Genomic DNA, 23,101 nt, shown 5'->3' with positions numbered 1-23,101 from the left:
CACAGACCAAATTAAGTAATTTTCTTGTTAAAATACAGTCTTTCTTAGCACTTTGTTCATCTATGTGTTAAGATGAATACCTATGTTCATCTTAACACAATCTTATATTCATGCTAGTTTTGTATAAGCCTATTTTAATGACTCTTTGAAGAGAACTACACTTTACTTTTTATCTCTCAATACACAAAAATTATGTCGAAGTGGTACTGTCTTTCCAAGACTACATTCGTATATATAATATAGAGTTAACAAATGTGTACTATAGCAGTGTGTGCTAGATATCCATTATATGCTGATGTCATAAATGAAAAAAAAAAAGATGCTAAATTTGGAATTTGTTGAAGACAGAGACAATCATCAATTAGATTATGCAATGTCTAATATTATATTATATATAACTCAGATTATAATTTAGATGTGGATACTGCTGGTTTATACCTATTTTTGCTACCTAGTTTTGTAACACATTTCATTCTCAAAAATGTCCCATTTGGGCAGTAAAAGTATATATTATCCCAGTTATAACCCAGAGAGTTAAATCTAACAGAATGTAATTTTATGTACAATATTTATATACCACAAAATGTATTTTAATATCATAAGGCCTGGGATCAAGTTCAAGAATGGACAATGAGAGATAAAGAGAAGAATAATGACTCCTATTTGTTAATGATTTTTCAAAACTTCTATTAAAGTTTTGAAGCTATTAAAAAATCCATGAATAAATTGAAATGAGAGAGAAAAATTAATGTTGTAAATAGTTCTGATAAAGAGTATCTTCCATTCATAGCAGATGGGAATTGTGCATTTGACTGACTTGCATGTGTAGATGGCTTGGACAAGATTTGCAGAAAGCAATAAATTAGAGAAAACTGAGAGCTAGAGCACAGACCATAAAAGTGTCCCCTTACTGGATGAGGCAGTACTTATAAGTATCCCATGGATATTTAGGCAGAGGTGACAGAAAAATTAGAAAATATAAATGATCAATTCTAAGAATAACTATCACTCAGGTAATCTTCCTAAGATATTTAATAATATCCAACATTCTGATAAATTCAATGATATTATTTCTATCATTCAATGAAGATTGTATGCCTACACAGAAGATTAATATGATGCCAGATGCTTGATGTAGAGTATTCAATAAAGCAAAAACGATGCCTCTCCTAGAAATTGCCATCTCATGCAGAAAATGTCACTGAACCGATAAACAAAGCAAAAGGTGTGACTATATAATATGAAATGTACCTTCATATTTCATTTTAGTTGTTAACTTTCATTGATTAGTCTTTGAATTGCCATTTGCACTTGGGGATTAAAAATAGTTGAATGAGATTCATTTCTCACACTGGTGATGCTCATGTATAGACCAAGTTTATTATATAATTTTTTATTATAACATTGAATAAGAAATGGAGAAAGGGTCATTTAAAAATATCTGGCAGAAGTGAAAATTCATATAAGGAATTCAAGTCGATGAAAGTTTTTGGAAAAATAATATAGTAGTGCCATTTCCAAGGATTTTTGCATAAAATAAGGGCAAACAACAATAGGAAGCATCTGCTCCAGGCACTCCCAGGATATATGATGTCATGAAGAAGTAGAAGCCTATTTTAAGATAAAATTTCTTGTAAATAAGAAGTCCTTCACCCAGAGTACAAAGATAGATAGATGAATAGATAGATATAGATTTAAATAATGAGAAGGAGATGCTTGTTTTGTGAAGAAAAGCTGAGGACAGAAGATAATGATTTTCGATACTACTAAGAAAATAAATTTTACCTTTTCTGCCTTCATTTTTTTTTCTTTCCCAGTCCAGTTGAAATATCGATCTTACAACTTTTAGCTTTAGCAGTAAATTTCAGAATATCTGTAGGGCAAATCCTCTGAATTTGATTTACTCAAGGTTATTCAAAGACAAAGTCAGGGAGTTGGATCTCAAATCTCCCTTCTATTACATTCGGATGATGAGGTTTATTCAGCACTTCAAAAACAAGATACCATGGAATTAGATCCTGTTCTCTAGAACTCTGAAGTTATTGCCAGGTTAAAATTGGAAAGTGTTAGTATTTGAGTACCAGATAAAAGTGAATTTCCATGGATCTTAACTCAATTTGTTTAGTCAATTTCTCCACTCTGACTGTTCCATCCTATAAATCTGTTGTTGTTGTTTAGTCACTAGTTCAGTTCAGTTCAGTCGCTGAGTTGTGTCTGACTCTCTGCAATCCTATGGACTGCAGCACACCAGCCTCCCTGTCCATCACCAAATCCTGGAGTTTACTCAAACTCATGTCCATTGAGTCTGTCATGTCATCCAACCATCTCATCCTCTGTCGTCCCCTTCTCCTCCTTCCTTCAGTCTTTCCCAGCGTAAGGGTCTTTTCAGATGAGTCAATTCTTCACAATAGGTGGCCAATGTATTGGAGTTTCAGCTTCAGCATCAGTCCTTCCAATGAATATTTATGACTGATTTCCTTTAGGGTGGACTGGTTGGATCTTTTTGTCCAACAGACTCTCAAGAGTCTTCTCCAATACCACAGTTCAAAAGTATTAATTCTTTAGTGCTCAGTTTTCTTTATAGTCCAACTCTCACATCCACGCATTACTATTAGAAAAACCATAGCTTTGACTAGAAGAGCTTTTATTGGCAAAGTAACATCTCTGATTTTTAATATGTTGCCTAATTGGTCATAACTTTTAGTTTAGTCACTAAGTTATGTCTAAGTCTTTTGCAACCACATGGGCTACAGTCTGCCAGGCTCCTCTCTCCATGGGATTTCCCACGCAAGAATAGCAAAGTGGAGTCCCATTTCCTTCTCCAGGGAATCTTCTCAATGTAGGAATCAAACCCACGTCTCCTGCATTGGCAGACAGGTTCTTTATCACTGAGCCCTCAAGGAAGCCCCCATACATCTATTCATCCCCTAAAATTGTTTCTAACCATTCCATCCCACAGGGCCCTTGCTTTATTGAAACATATATAGCATTTACCATTTATGTAATATGTAGAATACACTCTTATTTTACATATTTTTACATAGCATGTAGAACATACTCTTAATCATGCCTCTACCATTTTCGCTCACCACTGTTCCATATATAACAAATTAATTTCAAGTAGGGTAGAATCCATCATTAATATTTTGGGGATTAATTTTTATCTATTAAGCAGGTACATTAATTTTGATCCAATTTTTAAAATATAAGTAGGGGTTCATTTATTGTTACAAGCTAATCAGCTTCATTTCTTAAGTTTGACTTAAATCTCTTTACAGTTGTATTCATTTTCACTTTTCCATCCATCTACTTTATGAATTTAAATATATTTGCATTCAGATCTGTTTTAATACAATATAAACATGGTATAAATATAAACTCATCACAACCGTTGACAATTTTGTAATAATAAACAATTAAAGACAAGACTTCTCTGGTAGTATAGTGAATTAGAATTCACCTGCCAATGCAGTGGACATGGGTTCAACCCCTGGTTTGGGAAGATTTCTCATTTCACATGCCATGGAGCAACTAAGACTGTGGGCTGCAACTATTAAAGTCTAGGAAATCTAGGACCCAAAAGCCACTACTACTGAGCCCACCTGCTGCAACTACCGAAGCCCATGGACACATAGAGCCTGTTCTCTGAGGCAAGAGAAGCCACCACAATGAGAAGCCAGTGCAACATAGCAAAGATTAGCCCCTGCTCTTCACAACTAGAGAAAAGCCACACACAGCAACTAACATCCAGTGTAGCCAAAAGTAACTAAATGATTAGTTTTTAAAAATTAAAGACAAATTTATGTTTAAATGATAGCTGTTAAGTATTTAAATACATTTTCTTACCATTTATCCCTCACATCTAACATGATGATTTTTTTTTCCTTTTTTTAATATGCAGAATAAGTATATATATTTTTCCTTTTATTTTCCTTTTCTCAAATGATAAATTAATGAGATTGTATGCAGAGACAGTTGCATAAAAACATTAGAGACAAATATAAATATTATTTCCTTAACTTATGCAGGCATTTATTAATTCTGAGTGGTTATTTCTGTTAAGTAGGGAAAGTAGAAAAAAGGAAACCCTCTATAAATTATGTTATTCTTTATAATCACAATGGTGTGATCACACATCTAGAGCCAGACATCCTGGAATGTGAAGTCAAGTGGGCCTTAGAAAGCATCCCTATGAACAAAACTATTGGAGGTGATGGAATTCCAGTGGAGCTATTTCAAATCCTGAAAGATGATGCTATGAAAGTGCTGCACTCAGTATGCCAGCAAATTTGGAAAACTCAGCAGTGGCCACAGGACTGGAAACGGTGAGTTTTCATTCCAATCCCAAAGAAAGGCAATGCCAAAGAATGCTCAAATTACCTAACAATTGCACCCATCTCACACACTAGTAAAGTAATGCTCAAAATTCTCCAAGCCAGGCTTCAACAATATGTGAACTGTGAACTTCCTGATGTTCAAGCTGGTTTTAGAAAAGGCAGAGGAACCAGAGATCAAATTGCCAACATCTGCTGGATCATGGAAAAAGCAAGAGAGTTCCAGTAAAAACATCTATTTCTGCCTTATTGACTATGCCAAAGCCTTTGACTGTGTGGATTACAATAAACTGTGGAAAATTCTGAAAGAGATGGGAATTCCAGACCACCTGACCTGCCTCTTGAGAAGCCTATATGCAGGTCAGGAAGCAACAGTTAGAACTGGACATGGAACAACAGACTGGTTCCAAATAGGAAAAGGAGTAAGTCAAGTCTATATATTGTCACCCTGATTATTTAAATTCTATGCAGAGTACATCATGAGAAACACTGGACAGGAAGAAACACAAGCTGGAATCAAGATTGCCCGGAGAAATATCAATAACCTCAGATATGCAGATGACACCATCCTTATGGCACAAAGTGAAGAGGAACTAAAAAGCCTCTTGATGAATGTGAGAGAGGAGAGTGAAAAAGTTGGCTTAAAGCTCAACATTCAGAAAACTAAGATCATGGCATCCGGTCCCATCACTTCATGGGAAATAGATGGGGAAACAGTAGAAACAGTGTCAGACTTTATTTTTTGGGCTCCAAAATCACTGCAGATGGTGACTTCAGCCATCACTGACTTGATGGATGTGAGTTTGCGTGAAATCTGGGAGTTGGTGATGGACAGGGAGGCCTGGCGTGCTGCAATTCATGGGGTCGCAAAGAGTCGGACACGACTGAGTGACTGAACTGAACTGAACTTAGCCACTAACATAGTGAACACTTTATCTCAGATAATCATTAATTATTGATTTATGGTAGCAATCTAGCAAAAAGCGTCAGTAGTTCTTTTGGTTAGAATCTCCTTTCCCAATAATTGTCTTTCTTTCTTTTCTCTCTCTGTTTTTTCTTTTTTTTTTTGATATGTTTCTTGTTTTATTTGTGGGTGTAGAAAGGCATTGTCTTTGTTATAAACAATCACAAATTCACAAAATATATTTAATCTGTATTTCCTTTTATTACTTTGCATCAGTTACCATTTCTATAAAAAGTTCTTCATCATAGAGAAGATTCTGTTGTTGCTAGGTTTGCAATGTCACGTTTGATTTATTTATAAACATGTTTGTCATATTGTGGAGCATATTTCAATATGATTATGACTGTGTATTTCAAGTATATTTTGTGCATTTTGAGCTATCTGCATCCTTAGTTCAACTCAGTTCAGTCGCTCAATCGTGTCCGACTCTCTTTGACCCCATGAATCGCAGCACGCCAGGCCTTCCTGTCCATAACCAACTCCCGGAGTTCACTCAGACTCACATCCATCGAGTCAGTGATGCCATCCAGCCATCTCACCTTCTGTCGTCCCCTTCTCCTCCTGCCCCCAATCCCTCCCAGCATCAGAGTCTTTTCCAATCAGTAAATTCTTCGCATGAGGTGGCCAAAGTACTGGGGTTTCAGCTTTAGCATCATTCCTTACAAAGAAATCCCAGGGATGATCTCCTTCAGAATGGACTGGTTGGATCTCCTTGAAGTCCAAGGGACTCTCAAAATTCTCCAACACCACAGTTCAAAAGCATCAATTCTTCGGTGCTCAGCTTTCTTCACAGTCCAACTCTCACATCCATACATGACCACAGGAAAAACCATAGTCTTGACTAGATGGACCTTTGTTGGCAAAGTAATGTCTCTGCTTTTGAATATGCTATCTAGGTTGCTCATAACTTTTCTTCCAAGGAGTAAGCATCTTTTAATTTCATTGCTGCAGTCACCATCTGCCCTGATTTTGGAGCCCCAAAATATAAAGTCTGACACTGTTTACACTGTTTCCCCATCTATTTGCCATGAAGTGATGGCACCGGATGCCATGATCTTAGTTTTCTGAATGTTGAGTTTTAAGCCAAATTTTTCACTCTCCTCTTTCACTTTCATCAAGAGGTTTTTTAGTTTCTCTTCACTTTCTGCCATAAGGACAGCCTTAAAACATTAATAAATAATCAAAATCAATAAAATTGTTTTCAATTTTTCTACAAAGAATAGCTTATGTGGAGATATGACAACCTAACACACCTGTGAAATTTTGCTTAATGGAAAGATAACTCAAGTGTCTTCCTTCCTTTTAGCAGAGTCCTTTCCATCATCACATATTGGAATATTCTTGATGTTATTGAGCAAACTTCAGTTTTCAAACTTGTCCAAATTTGTTTTTAGTCTCTTCCATCCAACTCTGGATATTTTAAAGAGAAAAGTCAGCCAGCGATACATGGTGCCAACTCCCTTAGTTGGTCCACTCGGGAAGGAGCAGAAATGTACTGCATTAAAGGCCACCATACCCAGAATATAGTTGCAAGCTCTATGATTCTATAGTTTCATTGAATTAGACAAAGCTGGGATTCATGTGATCAGTTTGGTTAGTTTCCTGTGATTGTGCTTTTTATTCTGTCTGCCCTCTGATGGATGAGAATAAGAGGTTTGAGGAAGCCTCCTGATGAAAGGGACTGGCTGTGGGAAAAACTTAGTCTTGCTCTTGTAGGCAAGGCCATGTTCAGTAAATCTTTAATTCAAATGTCTGCTAATGAGTGGGGCTGTGGTTCCTCCTCATAATTTGGGCTGAGGCCAAATATGGTAGGGATAATGACAGTAACGATGATAAAGTTCTTCAAGAGTACTTATGCCAGCACCCCTCGGCTCCCAGGACGGTTGTAGTCAGGGCCCTGACCTCATGGCAGGCCACTGTTGATCTATGCCTCCATGGGAGATTTCTGGACATTCAAAGGTAAGTCTGACTCAGTCTCTTGTGGGGTCACTGCTCCTTTTTCCTAGGTCCTATTGCACACAGGTTTTTATTTTATTTTTGGTCCCTCCAAGAGCCTGTCTCCCTAATCCTATGGAAGTTCTGTAATCAAATCCCACTGGCCTTCAAATCCCACTGGGTGTTCTCAGTTCCTTGCTGGGTCTCCAGGCTGGGAAATATGTTGTGGGCCCTAGAATTTTTGCAACACTGTGGAAACTTCTTTGGTGTAATTGTTCTCCTGTCTGTGGGGTGTCTGCTTGGTGGCTCTATGATGGTCTAATGCTGACCTCCTCAAAGAGGACTTACACCACATACCACACGTCATTGGTCTGCAGCAGCAAGAGCTGCTCTTCCTGTTGCAGGGTCACTGCTGACCCGTGCCTCCAGAGGAGACACTCAAAGACTCAAAAGCAGGTCTTTCTCAGTCTCTTGTGGAGGTCACTGCTCCTTTCTCCAGTTCCTGGTGCACACAAGCTTTGTTTGCACCCTCTGAGTGTCTTGGTGGGTCTGAGATTTGATTTTAAATGCAATTGCACCCTCCTACAAATTTGTTGGATTTCTCATTTGCCCGCGGACATGGGGTATCAGTTTTTGGCGGGATCTAACATTTTATTCTAATGGTTATTCAGCAACTAGTTGTAATTTTGGTGTTCTCACAGAAGATTAGCACACATCCTCTACTCTGGCATCTGAGATTATATACTTTCTAATGGAAATAATGACCAACTTTATTTTCTTGGGCTCCAAAATAACTGAAGATGGTGATTAAAGTCATGAAAGTCAAAGACACTTGCTGCTTGGAAGAAAATCTATGACCACCAACCTAGACAGCATATTAAAAAGCAAATATATTACTTTGCCAACAAAGGTCCATCTAGTCAAAGCTATGGCTTTTCCAGGAGTCATGCATGGGTGTGTGAGTTGGACCATAAAGAAGGCTCAGTGCCAAGAATTAATGTTTACGAACTGTGGTGTTGGAGAAGACTCTTGAGAGTCCCTTGGACAGCAAGGCAATCAAATTACTCAATCCTAAAGGAAATCAGTCCTTAATATTCGTTGAAAGGGCTGATGCTGAAGCTGAAGCCACACTTTGGCCTCCTGATGCATACAGCTGACTCTTTAGAAAAGATCCTGATGCTGGAAAAGATGGAAGGCAGGAGGAGAAGGGGATGACATATGGTACAGATAATGACAATAATGATGATAAACTTCTTCAAGAGGACTTATGTCAGCACATGTCGGCTCCCAGGACAGTTGTAGTCAGGGCCCTGACCTCACGGCAGACCAGGATGAGATGGTTGGTTGGCATCACTGACTCAATGGACATGAGTTAGAGCAAGTTCTGGGAGATGGTGAAGGACAAGGAAGCCTGGCATATTGTAGTCCATGGGGTCGTAAAGAGTCAGACATTATTGTGTGACTGAACAACAGCAATATTTAATTCCATGCTATCCTAGAACATATTGCAAAATATATTCCTTATTAGAGCATTGATGAAGTTGAAGCAACCTGTTTAGATATCTTTACTTACACTCAAATTTCATTAGAATGACCAAAGTAATTCTTCTATTAAGATTGATCATCTATTTTGACAATGATGGATAAACAAAAGTTTTATTTGTTGCTTGGATGTACTATATGTTTATGGAAAATAATATCAGACATTCGCTGGTAAATTTATGAAAGGGGAAACATATGGATGACTCTGAAATGAAATATTGTTATCAGTTTACTGAATTTTTTTAAACTTTTTTGTTTGTTTGTTTGTATTTACTTTAACTTAGCAACAAAACAGTGTAGGATTGTGTGAGGGAGGTTCAAGATGGAGGGGATATATGTATATGTATAGCTGATTCATGCTGTTGTACAGCAGAAACTAACACAGCAGTTTAAAGCAATTATCCATGTATATTAAGTAAGAAACATTCCATTTACTCACACTTTTATAGTAGATAACACCACAGAAACCAAACAAATGCAAAATAAATTTGCAAGTCAAATTAGTTATTGAAGAGTTTTTCTGTCAAAAATTTAGGTCAGTTCAGTCCCTCAGTTCTGTTGGACTATTTGCGACCCTATTCATGGAAGTATGCCAAGCTTCCCTGTACATCACCAACTCCCAGAGGTTACCCAAATTCATGTCCATTGACTCTGTGATGCCATCTAACCACCTCATCCTCTGCCGTCCCCTTCTCCTGCCTCCAATCCCTCCCAGCATCAGAATCTTTTCCAATGAGTCAGCTCTTCACATGAGGTGTCCAAAATACTGGAGATTCAGCTTTAGCATCAGTCCTTCCAATGAACATCCGGGACAGATCTCCTTTATGATTGACTGTTTGGATCTCCTTGCAGTTCAAAGGACTCTCAAGAGTCTTCTCCAACAACACAGTTCAAAAGCATCAATTTTTGGAACTCAGCTTTCTTCACAGTCCAACTCTCACATCCGTACATGACCACTGGAAAAACCATAGCCTTGACTAGATGAACTTTGTTGGCAAAATAATATCTCTGTTTTTAACCAGGGACGGGGGAGCCTGGTGGACTGCTGTCTATGGGGTTGCACTGAATCAGACACGACTAAAGCGACTTAGCAGCAGCAGCAGCAGGTTGGTCATTATTTTTCCTTCCAAGGAGTAAGCATCTTTTAATTCATGGCTGCAACCACGATCTGCAGTGATTTTGGAGCCACCCCAAAATAAAGTCTGACACTGTTTCCCCATCTATTTCCCATGACGTGATGGGAACAGTTGCCATGATCTTCATTTTCTGAATGTAGAGCTTTAAGCCAACTTTTTCACCCCCCGCCCTTTCGCTTTCATCAAGAGGCTCTTTAGTTCCTCTTCACTTTCTGCCATAAGGGTGGTGTCATTGCATATCTGAGGTTATTGATATTTCTCCAGGAAATCTTGATTCTAGCTTGTGCTTCTTCCAGCCCAGCGTTTCTCATGATGTACTCTGCATAGAAGTTAAATAAGCAGGGAGACAATATACAGCCTTGACGTACTCCTTTTCCTGTTTGGAACCAGTCTGTTGCTCCATGTCCAGTTCTAACTGTTGCTTCAATTCACTTCAGTTGCTCAGTCTGACACTGAGTGTACTCTTGAGTGTCTGACTCTTTGCAACTCCATGAATCACAGCACGTCAGGCTCCCTGTCCATCGCCAACTCCTGGAGTTCACTCAGACTCATGTCCATCGAGTCAATGATGCCATCCAGCCATCTCATCCTCTGTCATCCCCTTCTCCTCCTGCCCCCAATCCCTTCCAGCATCAAAGTCTTTTCCAATGAGTCAACTCTTCGCATGAGGTGGCCAAAGTACTGGAGTTTCAGCTTCAGCATCATTCCTTCCAAAGAAATCCCAGGGTTGGTCTCCTTCAGAATGGAATTGTTCTCCTTGCAGTCCAAGGGAGTCTAAAGAATCTTCTCCAACATCACAGTTCAAAAGTATCGATTCTTCGGCTCTCAGCCTTCTTCACAGTCCTACTCTCATATCCATACATGATTACTGGAAAAACCAATGCTTACTAACCCGCATATAGGTTTCTCAAGAGGCAGGTCAGGTGGTCTGGTATTCCCATATCTTTCAGAATTTTCCACAGTTTATTGTGATTCACACAGTCAAAGGCTTTGGCATAGTCAATAAAGCAGAAATAGATGTTTTTTCTAGAACTCTCTTGCTTTTTCTATGATCCAGCAGATGCTGGCAATTTGATCTCTGGTTCATCTGCCTTTTCTAAAACCAGCTTGAACATCTGGAAGTTCACCGTTCACGTATTGCTGAAGCCTAGCTTGGAGAATTTTGAGCATTTCTTTACTAGTGTGTGAATTGAGTGCAATTGTGCGGTTTGAGAAATTTGCAGGTTTCTTATCCCACTCTGATAAATCATAGTGCTGGTTTTTTTCAAATCAAAAGATACATTAGAAATGCCAACATAATAATACTCTAAGTATTTACATAAAATGTAATAGTTCATTCTGAATTATAGGCCACAATTACGTGATTCAACTTTGATCCTAAATTCCAGACTTAAAAGAGCTTCTTTCCAAATACAGAACTGCAATGATGTATACATCTGTGAAGGATGGAAATATCGTTCCCAGGGTAACAATTCATTTCAATGAGCCATGTTACTGCAGTTAATTATATGTGAACCAGTGTGGTCCTATGAAAACTTCCATGAATCTTGTTGCTAATCACAGATTATTTCCATAATGGGCTCTGTCAGTTTTAAAATGATTGCCCCTTTTCAAATTTTCTTCCTCACTTGTGAGTTTTCCTGTAGTGAAGTTGAAATAACGTTCCCTTAACCATATCTATGCAAGTTATACTTTATAATGTATTTAAAATGTCAGGCTCAAAAATAGGCTCTTAGGAAGTAACACAATATTCTCGTTTTATTTTATGAATATATGCATATATTTAATAATTACATTTGTCATTCACTGACTTTCAATGTCCTGTTAATGGCTGTATTTTCCTAAGATTTTCTTTCAGAAAAATCAATAAGGCAGTAAGGTATTTTTACTAGATGGTAAAAAGTTCCCAAAGCCTTTGGAATTAGTTGCTGAAACTAATAGCTGCTGACAAGATGATATAAACCTCTACCAAGAAGAAGAGTGACAACTGTTGTGTGTATATGATGAGTATCTTCATTGTAATACAGGCTTCAGTTTCTCAAGTTAATTATTATAAGAAATCTAAGAAAATCAGTAATAAACAATTCTATGAAAGGATTTTATTTTTACATGATACTTCTATGTCTGAATTAAAATTAACTCCACTTGTGAACAAAATACTCAGTGGAGAATCAAATGATTGTTATGTTCAGACAGGAATCAACTTTATTATCAAGCTACCAACAGTATTTTTCACAGAGCTAGAACAAATAATTTCACAATTTGTATGGAAATACAAAAAAACTCAAATAGCCAAAGCAATCTTGAGAAAGAAGAATGGAACTGGAGGAATCAACTCACCTGACTTCAGGCTCTACTACAAAGCCACAGTCATCAAGACAGTATGGTACTGGCACAAAGACAGAAATATACATCAATGTAACAAAATAGAAAGCCCAGAGATAAATCCACACACATATAGACACCTTATCTTCGACAAAGGAGGCGAGAATATACAGTGGAATAAAGACAACCTCTTTAACAAGTGGTGCTGGGAAAACTGGTCAACCACTTGTAAAAGAATGAAACTAGAACACTTTCTAACACCACACACAAAAATAAACTCAAAATGGATTAAAGATCTAAATGTAAAACCAGAAACTATAAAACTCCTAGAGGAGAACATAGGCAAAACACTCTCCGACATACATCACACCAGATTCCTCTATGACCCACCTCCAAGAATATTGGAAATAAAAGCAAACATAAACCAATGGGACCTAATTAAACGTAAAAGCTTCTGCACAACAAAGGAAATTATAAGCAAGGTGAAAAGACAGCCTTCAGAATGCGAGAAAGTGATAGCAAATAAAGCAACTGACAAAGAACTAATCTCAAAAATATACAAGCAACTTCTGCAGCTCAATTCCAGAAAAATAAACGACCCAATCAAAAAGTGGGCCAAAGAACTAAACAGACATTTATCCAAAGAAGACATATAGATGGCTAACAAACACATGAAAAGATGTTCAACGTCATTCATTATCAGAGAAATGCAAATTAAAACCACAGTGAGGTACCATTTCACATCAGTCAGAATGGCTGTGATCCTAAAGTCTACAAGCAATAAATGCTGGAGAGGGTGTGGAGAAAAGGGAACCCTCTTGCACTGTTGGTGGGAATGCAAACAGGTACAGCCACTATGGAGAACAGTGTGTAGATTCCTTAAAAAACTGGAAATAGAACTGCTTTATGACCCAGCAATGACACTGCTGGGCATACACACTGAAGAAACCAGAATTGAAAGAGACTCGTGTATCCCAATATTCATGGCAGCACTGTTTATAAAAGCCACGACATGGAAGCAACCTAGATGTCCATCAGCAGACGAATGTATAAGAAAGTGTGGTACATATACACAATGGAGTATTAGCCATTAAAAAGAATACATTTGAATCACTTCTAATGAGGTGGATGAAACTGGAGCCTATTATACAGAGTGAAGTAAGATAAAAAGGAAAACACCAATACAGTATATTAAGGCATATATATATGGAATTTAGAAAGATAGTAACAATAACCCTGCATGTGAGACAGCAAAAGAAACACAGATGTATAGAACAGTCTTTTGGACTCTGTGGGAGAGGGAGACGGTGGGATGATTTGGGAGAATGTCACTGAAACATGTATAATATCATATATGAAACGAATCGCCAGTCCAGGTTTGATGCATGATAGGATGCTTGGGGCTGGTGCATTGAGATGACCCAGAGGGATGGTATGGGGAGGGAGGAGCGAGAGGGGTCCAGGATGGGGAACAAGTTTATACCTGTGGCAGATTCATGCTGATGTATGGCAAAACGAATACAATATTGCAGAGTAATTAACCTCCAATTAAAATAAATAAATTTATATTATAAAATTTAAATAGAAAAAATATATATTTTGGGAAATAGGAATTTTCTATTAGGGTGTAAAGTGATCGATAATCACAGATAAACTAAAATTGAGCCAGATAACTAAGGTTTTTTGGTTTTTTTTTTTCAACATTCACTTTGATTTCCTTTCTGTAGCCCTTTCTTATCCTGACTGCATTGATATTGTGGGTGAAAGCGTGCAACTGTGCTCCTCTGAGAGTTTTAATTCCGTGTAGTACCTAATTGCAGTGTCCATCTGGCACAGTATCAAAAAAACACATTTAGCGGTTTAGTTATAAAAATATTCAGGTTACAGTATACCAGATGTTTTGCATCATTGTCATCTTTGTTTCCTCTTATTTTATCACCTAACAGAAGCTTAGTATAATGACCTTCATGTTCATATGCTTTCTACATTTTCTTTTGACCTACACAAAATCAGAAAAATTAGCACTATAAAGAAAACATTTAAAATACAAACCTCCAGACACATGTTATTCTCTTGTAACTCAGTCAACAAAGAACCTGCCTCCAATGCAGGAGACCAGGGTTCAATCCCTGGGTCAAGAAGATCCCTTGGAAAAGGAAATGGAAACCCACTCTAGTATTCTTTCCTGGAAAATCCCATGGACGGAGGAGCCTGGGAGGCTACAGTCCTTGAGGTCAGAAAGAGTCAGACACGACTGAGCAACTTCACTTTCCTTTCCAGTGCTCTTGCCTAGAGAATTCCATGGACAAAGGCAGGCTACAATACATGGAATAGCAAGAGTCGAATAGAAGTTAGTGACTAAACCACCACACCAGGCAGAAATCCTTACAAGTAGAGAAATAACATAGCTTATATTATTTATAGCTTCTTATGTAGTTGCGTTTGTATTTAATCTATGTAGTTGTGTTTGTATTTAATCATACTCATTAAGAAATATATTATTCCTTAAATGGAAATGCCAAATGAATTAAATGTGGTAAACACTCTCTGTTGTATCCACATACCCCTGTGAATTCACCTGAGTCTGGATAATCCTGGTAGTGATGCACAGAGAAAGTTTTGAATTTGGATCCTATGTAATTTTTCTCCAATTCCTTTTCTTTATTTTTCACTTTGTTATCTTTGATCAGTATTAATAAATTTTATATAGCCATTTTCAAGTCTATGACTAAGACCTATTCAAAACTAGAGTCTTAAGTAGTCGGAGTCATGATTTTTCCTTTGCACAAAGTACCATCTACATAGGGTTCACTAGAACAGAATTAGCTGCCTCAAAGAAAAGGAGTAAGTCAACAAATGTTATAGTGATCATAATTTATGGTTCTTTGCATTTAGATCACTAGGAATATATGTAAGAAATATCTAACTTATGAGTTTTCCAAGTTAATAGCAATGAAATATTTTTGAATAAATTGTGTCGCATTGCCATTGTTGCTTCCAAAGTTCACTGTTCATTTTGACACAAAAGCCCATCTTTGGGTTATATAAGACTCCTGAATGCCTTCAGGCCTTCTATTTTCTATACTGAAAATTGTGGCTGCAGAACTCACTGAAATGTTGAACTTAAAAATAATCCAGCAATCAAAGAAAGTGACATCAATAAATTTTCTCTGTTTCTCAAGAGTCTTATCTTGAGGAACACACTGGTTATCTGATACTGGTCTTTTGAAGGACAGGCAACCCCATCAATCTAGGCAGAAAAAAAATAGTAATTCCATACCCATCCATCAAGGCTACAAGTGTGTAGTGATTTTGCTCTTGCAGATAAATATTATAAATTATGAGTTTGGTCTTTCTTTTATCTAATTCCATTATTCATATACCTTAGGTACAGAGCCACTCTTCTCCTGGCAAGTGGCTGTTCTGCTCACATTAAGTTAAAATAGAGAAGAACAGTTTTAGGGCCTTGGAACAATCAATATGTCTGCTTATTGTGCTTCTCTGTTTGATTGTTTGTGATAGCCATAAAAATTTGGAGAAAATACTAAATTTTTCTAAGCATAATTTTTTCATTACAGAGAATATTTAATCAAAATAATACATTTATTTTTTAAATAAATTATGTGTCAAAATATTTGTTAGTTGTACAAAAATACTGCAACAGTGCCCCTGTGATATAAATATGTCCTTTACACTTTCATTAGACTCCAAGAAATAATGAATTAGAGAAACAGCAACATGGAGCAGATTGTCACCTTTCTAGAGAAATTTCAACCTGGGTTACAAGAGTAACCACTGTGAACTGAAATGGTTTATACACCTATGGAATATACTAGGCTAACATACATTTGATTATTGTGAAACTGAAGATTAATGACTTTTTCTAATCATTAAATTTGACCTAACAGTAGAGATTAACGAACCATAAATACCCAAATAGTATGCTGCTGCTGCTAAGTCCCTTCAGTCATGTCCGACTCTTTACAATCCCATAGACAGCAGCCCACCAGGCTCTGCTGTCCCTGGGATTCTCCAGGCAAGAACACTGGAGTGGGTTGCCATTTCCTTCTCCAATGAATGAAAGTCAAAAGTGAAAGTGAAGTTGCTCAGTCATGTCCGACTCTTCACAACCCCATGGATTGCAGCCTACCAGGTTCCTCCATCCATGGGATTTTCCAGGCCAGAGTACTGGAGTGGGGTGCCATTGCCTTCTCTGGCCTATATAGTATAGTGCTTTTAAAATTTATCTTTGGAACAAAACAATTTCTTCAATTAGAATGTAGCAAAGCAGGCTCCAGAAATTTGTAGCATAGACAAAAATTAAAACCAAAGCCAAGGGAAACAAAGACTTATTGGTTGATATTAGGGTCTGAATAGAGTCTTAACGTGTTAAAAATCAAGAAAAAATGTGTCAAGATATAGGATAATTCATTAATACTCTATTTGGAGCTAAGATACAAGTTCCAAGACTGAAAATGTAATTTTAGAACAGTACAAATTTTACCAAATAAGAAATACTGCTGCTACTGCTAAGTTGCTTCAGTCGTGTCTGACTCTGTGCGACCCCATAGACGGCAGCCCACTAGGCTCCCCTGTCCCTGGGATTCTCCAGGCAAGAACACTGGAATGGGTTGCCATTTCCTAGAATCAATGTACTGGCTTGTTCCAAATCATACAGTTATTAATGACCAGAAATGAAAGTAAAGCCTAGATCAACCAATTCAGATTCTAGTATACACTCTTCCACAGCATGTATCATTCCAAGAAAGAAATGACACTCAAAATGGGTCCATCTCATGCCTGCTACATGTAAGGGAGCCTGAGTGGTGATCAGTTTGAAGACAAGGAAAGTCTAGGGTAGACAGCTTGGAAAGAAAAAATAAGAACTTGACACGATAGTTATTAAAAGAACTCTAAAAATACAACACAATTTTTACTAAGACTTTCCTAAAGTATATCACTTACCATTTGTCAGAGGATCAAATGTATTGATGTACTATTCCACATTCCTTCTTTTGTTCAGAAAGTGAAATGAAGTCGCTCAGTCGTGCCCGACTCTTTGCGACACCATGGATAGTAGCTTGCACCAAGCTCCTCCCTCCACAGGATTTTCAAGGCAAGAGTACTGGAGTGGGTTGCCATTTCCTTCGCCAGGGAATCTTCCCAACCCAGGGATGGAACCCAGGTCTCTCACATTGTAGATAGACGCTTTTACCTTCTGAGCCACTAGGGAAGTCCTCTGTAACTCACAGTATTCACAGCAACATCACAAACACCAAAACCCATATACTCATTTCCCACACATTATTTTGCAGTTTATGAAGCAATATTTTCCTATGTCTAATGGTACATTTATAGTTAAAGTTGCACTTTTTACCAGTTTTATATCTTGTGGCACTGCGGGGGAAAGGAGGATACATTTTCTTATCAATATATGTAATATAGTGGCAAGTATTCTGTTTGTGTGTATGTAGGTGTGTGTATATGTGTGTATACTAGAATGCGCTTCTTCCAGTTATCTTTTGTATTTCATGCGTTTTGATAAAAATAGTTTTAAATATTGGTATGACAGCTTGTATTGTGTTATATGTAAATTATGGTAGTTCAGTTCAGTTCAGTAGCTCAGTCGTGTCTGACTCTTTGTGATCCCATGAATTGCAGCACACCAGAAGGTAGTCTTATTTAAAAATATAATTACAAATAAATTAATTAGTTAAATAACTGACTTTTTTAAAAGTGGCTAACAATTTCACTTTCAAAAAAATCTTTACTCCAACAAAACACACTTTTATGTAGGAAAAAGAAAATCGAGGACAATAAATCATGCTGAAATTTTTTGAAGATATCAAAAACATATATCTCAAAATTAATTTTGCATTTTTAAAACCAGGCATGATCTTAAGGTATAAATAAAATTATTTTACATAATAAAGGAAGACCTGCCATGAAGAAATTGTCAGTTGTACTGAAAGTCAGCTTTGCCTGGTGGGGGGCGGGCAGTAGGGGGAATCTTAATTCCTCATCTTCAGAAGTAAGTATGGACACTAGGGAAATAGACGCTTATGTATTTTTTTCATATGTTATCTAAATCCTTGATTCAAAGGGAAAACATAGAAAGAAGGAACACTTCCTGAATTTGTAAACCTTTCTGTGGAGTTTCAGTTTCATAAAGCCAGAATATATTGTTCAGGCCTCATATGAAAGCATGATACTCCTGTTTATAATTGTGTATCATTTTAAATATAATTTTAAATACAATTTTGTTTGTAAACTTTCACAAATCAGGGCAATTAATTTTACAGAACTAAATATTTTGAAAAATAACATAATTATTATTGAATTACAGCATCTTCTGAAGAAATCTAATGCTTTAATTCAACTTTTTTATAATTTTGAATTTAAATGAATAGTAAAGGAAAGGAAAGAGGAAAGTAAAAGGGATGGATATTTAGAGGAAAATGTTGAAGTTAATAATTCTGTAGAGGCAAAGAAAATAACTCAGAGAAAGATATGTTTCAGGCTAAGAAAGATAAAAATAAGAAAACATAGGCAGATTTAAACTTCCAGTTTTATTAAAATCTACATCCATCCATGCACAGTAATTCTTAACTTAAGGAGAGGTTAAATTTTAAAATATCAACTTCTATGATTACCAAACTACAGAAAATGTAACTAAAATGAAAGAGCAAAATTTTAAGCAAAGAGTAGAAGAGGAGAGTGCAGATAAAAAGGGTTTAACCATCATCAACTTACCAAGATGATTATCAACAATTTTTTTTTTTCTTAGATATGTTCCTCCTTTTCATTACCACCACTTTGAAAAACCGGCTTCCCTGGTGGCTCAGTTGTAAAGAATCCACTGAGCAGTCAATGTGAGTTTGATCTCTGGGTCAGAAAGATCTCCTGGAGAAGGAAAGGGAAACCCACTCCACTATTACTGTTTGGGAAATTCCATAGACAGAGAAGCCTGGTGGACTTCAATCATGGGATCAGAAAAGATCCAGACAAAACTTGGTGACAACATAACAACAATAACTCTGATTAAAATATATCCTGAGAGATCTTCACAACGTTAGGCCATACCACTGTTTCTTGTTTTCAAAAAGGTGTGGATAAATTCCCCATGAAGAGCTTTGAATTAAGAGTTCTCAGGAATCTATAAATATTTTAAATTTATCTGACATAAAACTGAGTAATTAGAATCATTCCAGAACTTGATTTCTCATTTGAATTCGGAGTGTGGGGAAAAGTACTTATTACTAGGTGACTGGTTAGAGTGGCAAAAATAACAAAATAAAGCCAAACAGAAAAAGGGAAGCAATTTTAGAGTGAGAATATTTTACATGCTTCAAAAACTGTAGTCTGTTCCTAGTACTGTGAAAGAAGCAACCTAGATGTCTATCAGCAGATGAATGGATAAGAAAGCTGTGGTACATATACACAATGGAGTATTACTCAGCTATTAAAAAGAATACATTTGAATCAGTTCTAATGAGGTGGATGAAACTGGAGCCTATTATACAGAGTGAAGTAAGCCAGAAAGAAAAAACACCAATAGAGTATGCTCCTGCTGCTGCTAAGTTGCTTCAGTCATGTCCGACTCTGTGCGACCCCATAGATGGCAGCCCACCAGGCTCCCCCATCCCTGGGATTCTCCAGGCAAGAACACTGGAGTGGGTTGCCATTTCCTTCTCCAATGCATGAAAGAAAAAAGTGAAAGTGAAGTCATTCAGTCATGTCCGACTCGTAGCGACCCCTTGGACTGTAGCCTACCAGGCTCCTCCATCCATGGGATTTTCCAGGCAAGAGTACTGGAGTGGGGTGCCATTGCCTTCTCTGCCAATAGAGTATACTAACGCATATATATGGAATTTAGAAAGATGGTAACAATAACCTTGTATGCGAGACAGCAAAAGAGACACAGATGTATAGAACAGTCTGTTGGACTCTGTGGAAGAGGCAGAGGGTGGGATGATTTTGGAGAATGGCATTGAAACATATATAATATCATATAAGAAACAAATCGCCATTCTAGGTTCGATGCATGATACAGGATGCTTGGGGCTGGTGCACTGGGATGACCCAGAGGGATGGTACAGGGAGGGAGGTGGGACGGAAGTTCAGGATGGGGAACAAGTGTATACCTGTGGCAGATTCATGCTGATGTATAAAAAAACCAATATAATATTGTAAACTAATTAACCTCCAATTAAAATAAATAGTAAATGAAATTTTTTTCAAGAAAAAAATCTGCCTACACATCTTAGGTTATCAAGTATAAGAAATGAAAATATTTGCTAAATTTTGTCAGCAATCAGAACAAAATAGACAGACAAACACGCACTTAAGGGGAACAAAACTTTGTTTTCTAGGTGTATTATTTTCAATATGCTAAAATGTTTTAATGAACATTTCCCAAAAGTGTACAGTATAGAATTTATAGTCTGTATATTTTCTTATTGTGGAATATTCAATATAAACATTTACTTATTCTTCCAGATATATATCCATACCCCTCCACACACAATGCATACATATCTTACATACTCATATATCAATGCATAAATATATGCCATAACAGGAATTCCACTCTATGTGTTGGACAGAGGAGCTGGTTTGATACTAAATTTCAATGTGAAGCTCAATTTTCAGTTATGGAGTGGCAAAAATAAACATCATTTAGGGAAAATTAATTTTTTAAATGGTTAATTTCTTGAATTATTTTCTTTATTATTATTCCAGTTTTGTTGAGGTCTAATTGACCTCAATTATAGCATTAAGTATGATTGAGATGTGCAGTGTAGTGATTTCACTTAATACATCAAAAAACAATTATCACAGTAAGCTTGGTGAGCATCCATCATTTCGTATAGATACACGGACCTGTATCTGTTTAGTTATGTTTCTTGATCTGTTTTGTTGTTTAGATTCACATGTGAGTAAAACCATACAGTATATTTCTCTGACTTATTTCATTCAGCATAAGCCTTTAGCTCTAGCCATGTTACCATACATGAAAATAATTTATTTTTTATATAGATGAGTATTCCATTGTATACATATTTTTTCAAGTTAGGTGATTTAATGTTGTTGTTGTTGTTTTTCAGATAAATACCCAGGAGTGTAATTACATTACCTAGTGGTAGTTATATTTTTAATTTTTGGAGGAACTTCCATACTGTTTTCCATAGTGTCCATCCCAGTTTACATTCCCATCAGAAGTACACGTGTTGGCTTTTTTCCTACATCTTTACCAGCACTTCTTATTTGTTGTCATTTTCATAATAGACATTTTGATTGGGATGAGGTGATGCCTAATTGTGGTTTTGACCTGCATTTTATTGTTTATTAGATATATTTAGCATCTTTTTCGTGTACGTATTGGACATCTGTGTGTATTCTTTTGAAAAATATCAATTCATATCCTCTCTCATTTTTAATTGGTTTGTTTTCTGATGTTGAGTTGTATGAATTCTTTGTATAATTGGGATATTGACCCCTTTCAAAAATAACATTTATAAGTATCTTCTGACATTTATTAGTTAGCCTTTAAAAATAATAATTTCTTTTTCTATGAAAATCTTTTTAGTTAATATAGTTTTACCTACAACTACATTATCTGTAGTTACTGTATCTGTTTATTTTTGCTTGTGATTCTCTTTCCACAGTAGATGCATCAAAACAAATATTGTTAAGACTGATATTAAAACTGATGACTAAGAGTTTAGTGCCTATTGTTTTTATAGTTTTATGATTTCATGCCTTACATGTAAGCCTTTAATCCGTTTGAGTTTATTTTTCTTTTGAGGCAAGAAAGTAGTTCTATTTCTTTCTTTTGCATGCAGCTGTCCAGTTTTCCCAGTGTCATTTTTTTAAAGAAGTTATTTATTTCTCATTATATATTCCTGGCTCCTTTATCACAGATTAATTACACAGATAATTTTGGGTTCATTTTTGTGCCTCTCTATTTTGTTTCATTGAACTGTGTAGTAGCTGTTTTTGTGCCAGTACTATATACAATACAATAAAAAGTAATACTTTGTATTACTGCAGATGGTGACTGCAGCCATAAAATTTAAAGATCCTTGCTCCTTGGAAGAAAAGCTATGACAAACCTAGATAACGTATTAAAAGGCAGAGACATTACTTGGCCAATAAAGGTCTGTATAGTCAAAGGTATGGTTTAAAAAAAAAAAAAAAAACTAAGGTTTTTCCAGTAGTCATTTATGTATGTGAGAGTTGGACCATAAAGAAGGCTCAGTGCCAAGAATTGATGCTTTTGAACTATCATGTTGGAGAAGATTCTTGACAGTCCCTTGGGCTGCAAGGAGATCAAACCAGTCCATCCTAAAGGAAATCAGTCCTGAATATACATTGGAAGGACTGATGCTAAAGCTGAAGCCCCAGTATTTTGGCCACCTGATGTGAAGAGCCGACTCTTTAGATAATACCTTAATATCGGGAAAGACTGAAGGCAGGAGGAAAAGGGAATGACAGAGGATGAGATGGTTGGCTGGCATCACTGACTCAATGGATATGAGTTTGAGCAAGCTCTGAGAGATGGTGAAGGACAGGGTAGTATGCTGTGCTGAAGTCCATGGGGTCACAAAGAGTCAAACATGACTGAGTGACTGAACAGCAACCAAAAGTCTGCGTTCATTTTTGTGCTCTCTATTTTGTTCCACTAATCCTTGTAACTGTTTTTGTTTTGTTTTTGCCAATACTATACTCTTTCGGTTACAATAACTTTGAAGTATAGTTTGAAATATACACATGTAGTACTTACAGTTATGCTCTTCTTTCTGAAGATTGATGTTGGTCATATGCAGAGTACATCATGATAAACGCTGGGCTGGAAGAAGCAC

The sequence above is a fragment of the Capra hircus genome, chromosome 14, assembly GCF_001704415.2.
Source record: "Capra hircus breed San Clemente chromosome 14, ASM170441v1, whole genome shotgun sequence".
In the NCBI taxonomy this organism is placed as follows: Eukaryota; Metazoa; Chordata; class Mammalia; order Artiodactyla; family Bovidae; genus Capra; species Capra hircus.
This window is presented reverse-complemented; position numbering follows the sequence as displayed.